Raw genomic sequence first — 6,602 nt, 5'->3', positions numbered from 1 at the left:
AAGGTTTTTATTCTTTGCAGCATTTTGGAAACCTTCTCTTTCTATAGTCACTCTCACTTTGTTAGACAATACTATACTGTAGCATTTAAATGTCTCTTCTTTATCAGTGATGTCTCAGAGTGATCAAATTTAATCAAATGCCACATAAATCTATAAACAAATCTGACCATAATCAATTGTTGTAGGAGTTAAATGTATTTTCACATCTGGCCTAATTTATTAGTCTGTGTTCCATATTCATTTTATTTTATTGTTGATATTGTTTTATAACACTAAAAGGAAAAATATATTGTAATTAAAACAAATATATGTATTTTCAACTATACTTTTATGGACATGTGCTCCCCTCCTAGAAGGTGATAATAATGTAATGGTAATGACTTATTTCCAGGGAGGCCAATTTTATTTTGTTGCAAAATAATTCTTATTTAAGCTAGTGGTAGAGGAGAAAAACTGAAGTCAAAAAAAAAAAAAAATCAGTATTTTTCCCATACCAATTTAACAAAATAACACTATCTGTTAAATATAATAGGTTTTGATTTAAATATTCCCATAAACTTTGTTCAGGCTCTGCTGAGCCTGCATTATATGTTAATCCTATCAGAGGGAGAAAAACACTTGTGGAAACACAATAAACAAGCCTTAAGGCAAGGTGAAGAATCTACCATTTTATTAGTGATCCAGTAGTGGGTGTGAGTAGAAAAAGAGCTTTTAACTGGTCAGTTACCATCCATAGAGCCACTGTCTGAATAGTGTTAGTTATTGTAGTTGTGTTTTGCTTTTTGAGAAGAGTGCCTCACTGCCATAGACTATCCATATCATGATATTAAAATAATATCCAAAGATCTTTTATAAACTTTCATATAGTTTAGGAACCATAAGGTCTATTCTTTAATTTTAATTAAATTTATTTCCTTTGATTGGACAGACATGGCAAGAAAACTGGTAAAATAAAACTGGGTGAAAAGCATGCCATTAAGGTTTTCAGTACTGAGTACCTTTGGTTCCTGTGGTTTCGAAAACTTTTAAAATTTTTGCTATGTGCAAATCCATCAAGTAGCTGCTTGAGTCATGAATCTCTCTTGTGCCAAATCAACTCCTTTTTTCTTTTCAATCATGGATTAAAGGGTTTGTAAACACAGTGACAACAAATATGCATAGCTCTATATCTATTATCTGATGATCACGCTACATCAGCAAGAAAAGTGGGACTGATGTATTGAGTCTTTGCATATTGTTGGATATCAATAGGACAACACTGGTTACATTTTTCTTCTCTAGTTGCTTTTGAATTCCTGCATGCATTTTAGTTTTATTTTCACTCTCGTATTTTTTATTTCCCTTGGTAATAATTCAGGTTTATTAAAAATAGCTTCTTTTCCACTATTTTGAATAATTATTTTCAATAATGAAAACAAGGGAGACATGAAGCAACTACAAGGATTTTTCATTATGGACAACTATAATGGAACTTAGCAATAATGCATCATTTTTTCCTATGATTTCTTACCATTTCCTGTGATTACTTACCATTCTCACAAGAACTCCATTAGCAGTTAAAATGTCAATGGCTGACACTGTGCAGGAGGGTAAGAATGGAAAGTTTCAAAACATTTCAAAGTTCACTAAATCACAATTTAAAAAATTAATAATGTGAATAAATTTGTAATGTAAATAAACTTTTTGTGATTGGCAAGAGAAATTTGCTACTGAAATTTTCATGACAGGTCATATGCTTCAAGAAAAAATATTCCTACCTATTGGTAGGAATTTAGGCACCAGAATATTTCATGAGCCAATTCTAAATCAATATTAGCATGAAATACTCACAGTGAATACAAGGAAACATGCAAGTTGATATAAACCATTCATCTGTTAAATAATTTACAGTACTTTCTTTCCCTGTTCATCTATCCTACTTTCACATTATGCTTATGGTGTTTTAGACATCACTTTTTTCAGCAATGGATGGAGAACTACATTGTATACAGGTTTTTATTAAAACAGTATAAAAAAGTGATTATTTCAGTTCAGCTATCTAACAGAAAAGGAAATGTCAATTAGTGCAAACCTTCATATAACCCAAATGTTTCCTTTTTTTTTTAAATTATCCAACACTTGAAGCAATAGCGAGGCAACAATTCACAAATTGCCAAAAGCACAAGGAAGACCCTTTCTCTCTTTTCTCAGGAAAAAAAGGGGAAATAAAAATTTTAAAAAAGAAGGAAAGAAAAAAGCATCCCAAGGACCTCAACCTATGACACCTACAAAATCCTTCTGTCCAGCATTGTGGGGTACAGAGAGAAAGGTGTTTTCCCCTGTGTTATGTTACTGATTGTGGAGTATTCTTTTAAACAAGGAAGAGCTAAGGAAGGACAGATCTGTAGTATTGCCATCAGGCTCTTTGTTTCTAATCCCCATTCTAAACCAGATAAAACTAGAAAAATTAATAGAACTTTATCTACCTCCTATAAAACTATCTGGTAAATACCAGTTTATTAGATTAATCAATAGAAACAAAGATTCCATACTTCTAGGCTTGATTCAAACCCAACAGATGAAGGAGATAATATACAAGTAGGGAAATAATTTGGGTTACCTCTTCTGCCACCAACTTTGTATGTCTCATTTCCCTGTCAATAAAGACAGTTTAAAATCATGTGTTTCTCTGTTTTTTTCAAAGTATATTGTAAGATCTCAGAAGAAATATTCAGTTCTTGATATACACATGAACTACCTGTGCCAGTTCTGTTCTCAGTTGGGAATCCTATTGTAATAGAGATAAATTTAATAGCAGTAATTTAATTCAGAGTAGGCTTATAAATGCCACAGAAATCTTTGTTAACCATTTGAGTTTTCCTCATGTGCGTAGGATCACACTGGCTCTCCCTCAAGCTCAAAATCGAGATGGCTCCTGTTAATAACACTATGACATAATTAGAGGAGTTACTGTATGCAGATTTGCCGCTTATAATCAAATCACCATTTCCTCTATCAGTTTGGTTGCATTATTAAGTGACACCTAAAAATAATTTTGATGATTAAATCAGCTGTTCTTCACAACAAGCACGTAATTTTCTTTTTTCCATGAAGCTTTCAAATCAAGACATAATATTCTGTTCTTGGCACATCTATGCCAGGTGTAAGAAAATTGGTCTGGAGTTTTACTTCCTTCTTTACCTGCTAAAGAGATGTTTCCATCACTTGCAGTATGTATTTCTCCATGGTTTTATTTCGTAGTGAGGAATTATTTTGCTCCCAGAGGCAATTCTGACAATACTGTGATTAATAATTTTTGCTAGTCAGACCAGAAGAAAATGAAGGTAAATATGCTGAGAAAGTTGGTGGTATTGGTTTCCTTTGGAGTTATCAACCATCACTGAGATATCAGGTGGTATCTAAATTTTAAAAATTTGTTCTAAAATCCTCATGTGAGCAAACAGTAGCATTATTCTTCTCAGTCAGGCTTCACGCTCAGATGTTTCTTGCACCAAATTAAATGCCATTCAGTGTAAGGAAAGTCTATCTTGTTACCCCTCTTGTTCAACCTGATTGAAGATCTTAAGAAAACATAAGAGGCGATTGATATTGACACCTCTAGTAAATCTTTATATTACTAATTTTAATTAAACACAAAATATATGGTCTCTTAACCCTCTTAGTAACAGGCATGTGTGAGAAATAACAGCAACTCAGACTTTGAAGGACATTATTTGTTTTCCTCTGATGCAAGAGAGCTGAATTTTACTTACTGAAATAAATGGCTGTAGCTGCTACAATGATAAATTCTCTTTGTTAATTTGACAGGTAAGATTTAATCATAGAAGGAAGGAAATCAGACATATTTTATTAGCAGAGAACAGAGAACAGCTTCATCTGTGTCCATTTTATATTATTTGAGCATTATATTCTACATTTTGTATGGGTTTATTTTGTTCTTTGCTGGAAAGGCTGGAATTTCTGGTTTTATAAAAAGAAGTTATTTCAAGTTCTCAAGATACTTCCTACTAAGAAACCTCACACTGGAACACATGGAGTAAAATTCTGGCGTTGTTTGCACTAGCAGGAGTTTGACTTTGATGACATTTGTTGTGCTTTTCTAGATGTCTGACACACCAGTCACACCTTACAAGAACATTTACAAAGGCAGTTGTGATCATGACAACAGAACTAACTCCCAGTACCTGCAGCGGGTGGCCAGAGAGTTGCCAATGCATACGGTCTGTGAGTGGAGCGATCCTAGCCCAGGAGTACAGTCAGGGGGAATTCCAGCTTTATCAAGTCAAAGGCTTACACACAATGCAGCAGCATAGCCAGCCTGAGTAAGAAGTGAAAGAAAAGTATATGGTGCTGTAAATACATAAAATTTGATGAATTTAAGAAAACAAGTGGTGTATTCAACTTATCAGTGAGATTTTGCTTTTATATCACATAATCCTGAATTATGCATTAGTCTGAATATCTTTACTCCTGTTTATACATTTCAATTACAATATGTTTGTTTTTCTGTTGCTTACTCAGCCTTTGTTGCTTTTCTCCTTAAAGGCGATTTAATTTTATTTTTAGTAATGTAATGCAACACAAGCTTTTGAAAAACTTCAAAAATTATGGAAGGAATTTCTAAAATGACAAATGCTGTCATACTCATCAAAGAAAATTTCTATCAGTTCTAAATGCTTTATTAAGTCTGTGTCTTCAGAGCTGACTAGTCAATGTCTAACTTCATCAGTATTTTTAAAAGTTAGAGAAACATATACATATTCAAAATTCTGTTCTGTTGGCTGAAAACATAGTATTATTGTCGAAACGGCTGCAGCAGTATGTTACTTGATTGTTCTTTTTGTAGCTCAATTTCAATTTTAGATTATGCTTAAATTTATCTGCTGTATTCTTGGTATCGACTGCCAAGCACATGATATTCTGGAAAACTGAAACTGCTAAACCTCTCATGCATATTTTTTTTTCTAAATGTTATACCTAATTTTAGCACTGTTAACATTGTCATCTTGCAATTATATAGGGGCATATACAGCATGACCTGCAAATAATGTATCAGCAAAGGGTTTTCCCTCCCACTGGCTTCTATTTCAAATGCTTCATGAAATCAGAAGGTATGTAAAAGTTATTCTGAGCCACTAGCCCACCTACAGCATGTCACTGTGGATTGCTGAAAAGTACTATTTTAAAAATGAATTTAAGATGGTGAAGCAGATAGGAGCCGTTATTTTTGTTGTGACGGAATTTGTAAGATGATCAGTTTTATGTGTCAGTTAAAAGCAAAAGCAGGCAAGAATGTCATATTTCAATCCACAGCTTCCCCAAAATAGTTTTATGTTGCCAGCTGCCAGATGGTCAGTGACTTATCTGAGGGCTCAGATAATTTATCGAAAATGACATTCGTTCATTTCTATCAAATTTTTATTTAGGAACAACTTGCATTTTTTCTGCCTTACTATTTTTCTTCCTATGGAGTAAGTGAGGAAATGAAGAAATTTGAGATGTCCTTCTTGCTTTGCCCTGTCCTCAAGCAGGAATTCATGGACGTAGTTTGAGCTTCTCCTGGATGACAGTGCAGGATTCATTAAATGCACAATGAATTTCCAGTTTTGAGTCATTAGGAGATGTCTAGCTGAGAGTATGGAAAAGACTTGATCTGGGCCAGCTGGTACAAAATTCAACAGCACATCATTCAGCGTGTATTGACAAAATCCCACATTTGCAGCTCAATAAGGGAAACATTCTTCTTTGCAAGGACAATTACAGTGTTCAGGGGACCATGTGTAGGATGGAGGGGGCAAAGAGACTCTGTCTGACAACTGACCTTATTTTTGCCTTCCATCAGCTTTCCCCCTTTTTTTTTCCTAATTTCAGAGTTCTTGTTGTTGAAAATGTTTGTTTTAATTCCTAAGTATGTGACCAGCAGTATTCTGCAGATGCCAGAGGTCTGACACAATGGCATAGTAAAAGGTGGCAGTTTGGATATTTTACATAGCTGAGAATTGAAATCCTGAACTATGGATAAGCTTTGAAGACTTGTGCACAGCTGTGACAGAATTGGCAAAACTCCTTAATTTTAATTGCTTCAGAATTTACTCACAAGTTCTTTCTTAAAAATCCCACTCTACAGTAATGAACATGAGTGAAGTATTCTACCTGAATATCCCAAGGTATTTTATTCCCATAACTGAATGGTTTGAAACAGAAATAGGAATTATTTTCACAATGCTCTGAGGCAAGTCCAGCCTGTAGAAAGTGTAATTTCATCATATCCTATATAGTTTTTTCTCTCTCTCAGCAATGTCCTTGTTGCCTGAATAACTTGCCCAGCTGTACTGCACTCACATGATCTTCTTGTTGGAACCTGGGAGGTGATGTACAAGGAAGGCAAATATAGCATTTGATACTGGTCTTTAAATTGCAGACAGTTTCTATTAACTGTTTGCTTTTTGATACCACTAGGTAAATAATAATTCTTTTTCTTGGTAAGAGAAGGAAGAACGGGGAAAAAAGGAAGATATGAAAATGGTATTATCAGGATAAATCGAACAAAAATAGCAGCTAACAATATAAAAAGGAAGGCTGAATAGCCAAGGGATAAGAGA

This window comes from Aphelocoma coerulescens, chromosome 13, assembly GCF_041296385.1.
Source record: "Aphelocoma coerulescens isolate FSJ_1873_10779 chromosome 13, UR_Acoe_1.0, whole genome shotgun sequence".
In the NCBI taxonomy this organism is placed as follows: Eukaryota; Metazoa; Chordata; class Aves; order Passeriformes; family Corvidae; genus Aphelocoma; species Aphelocoma coerulescens.
This window is presented reverse-complemented; position numbering follows the sequence as displayed.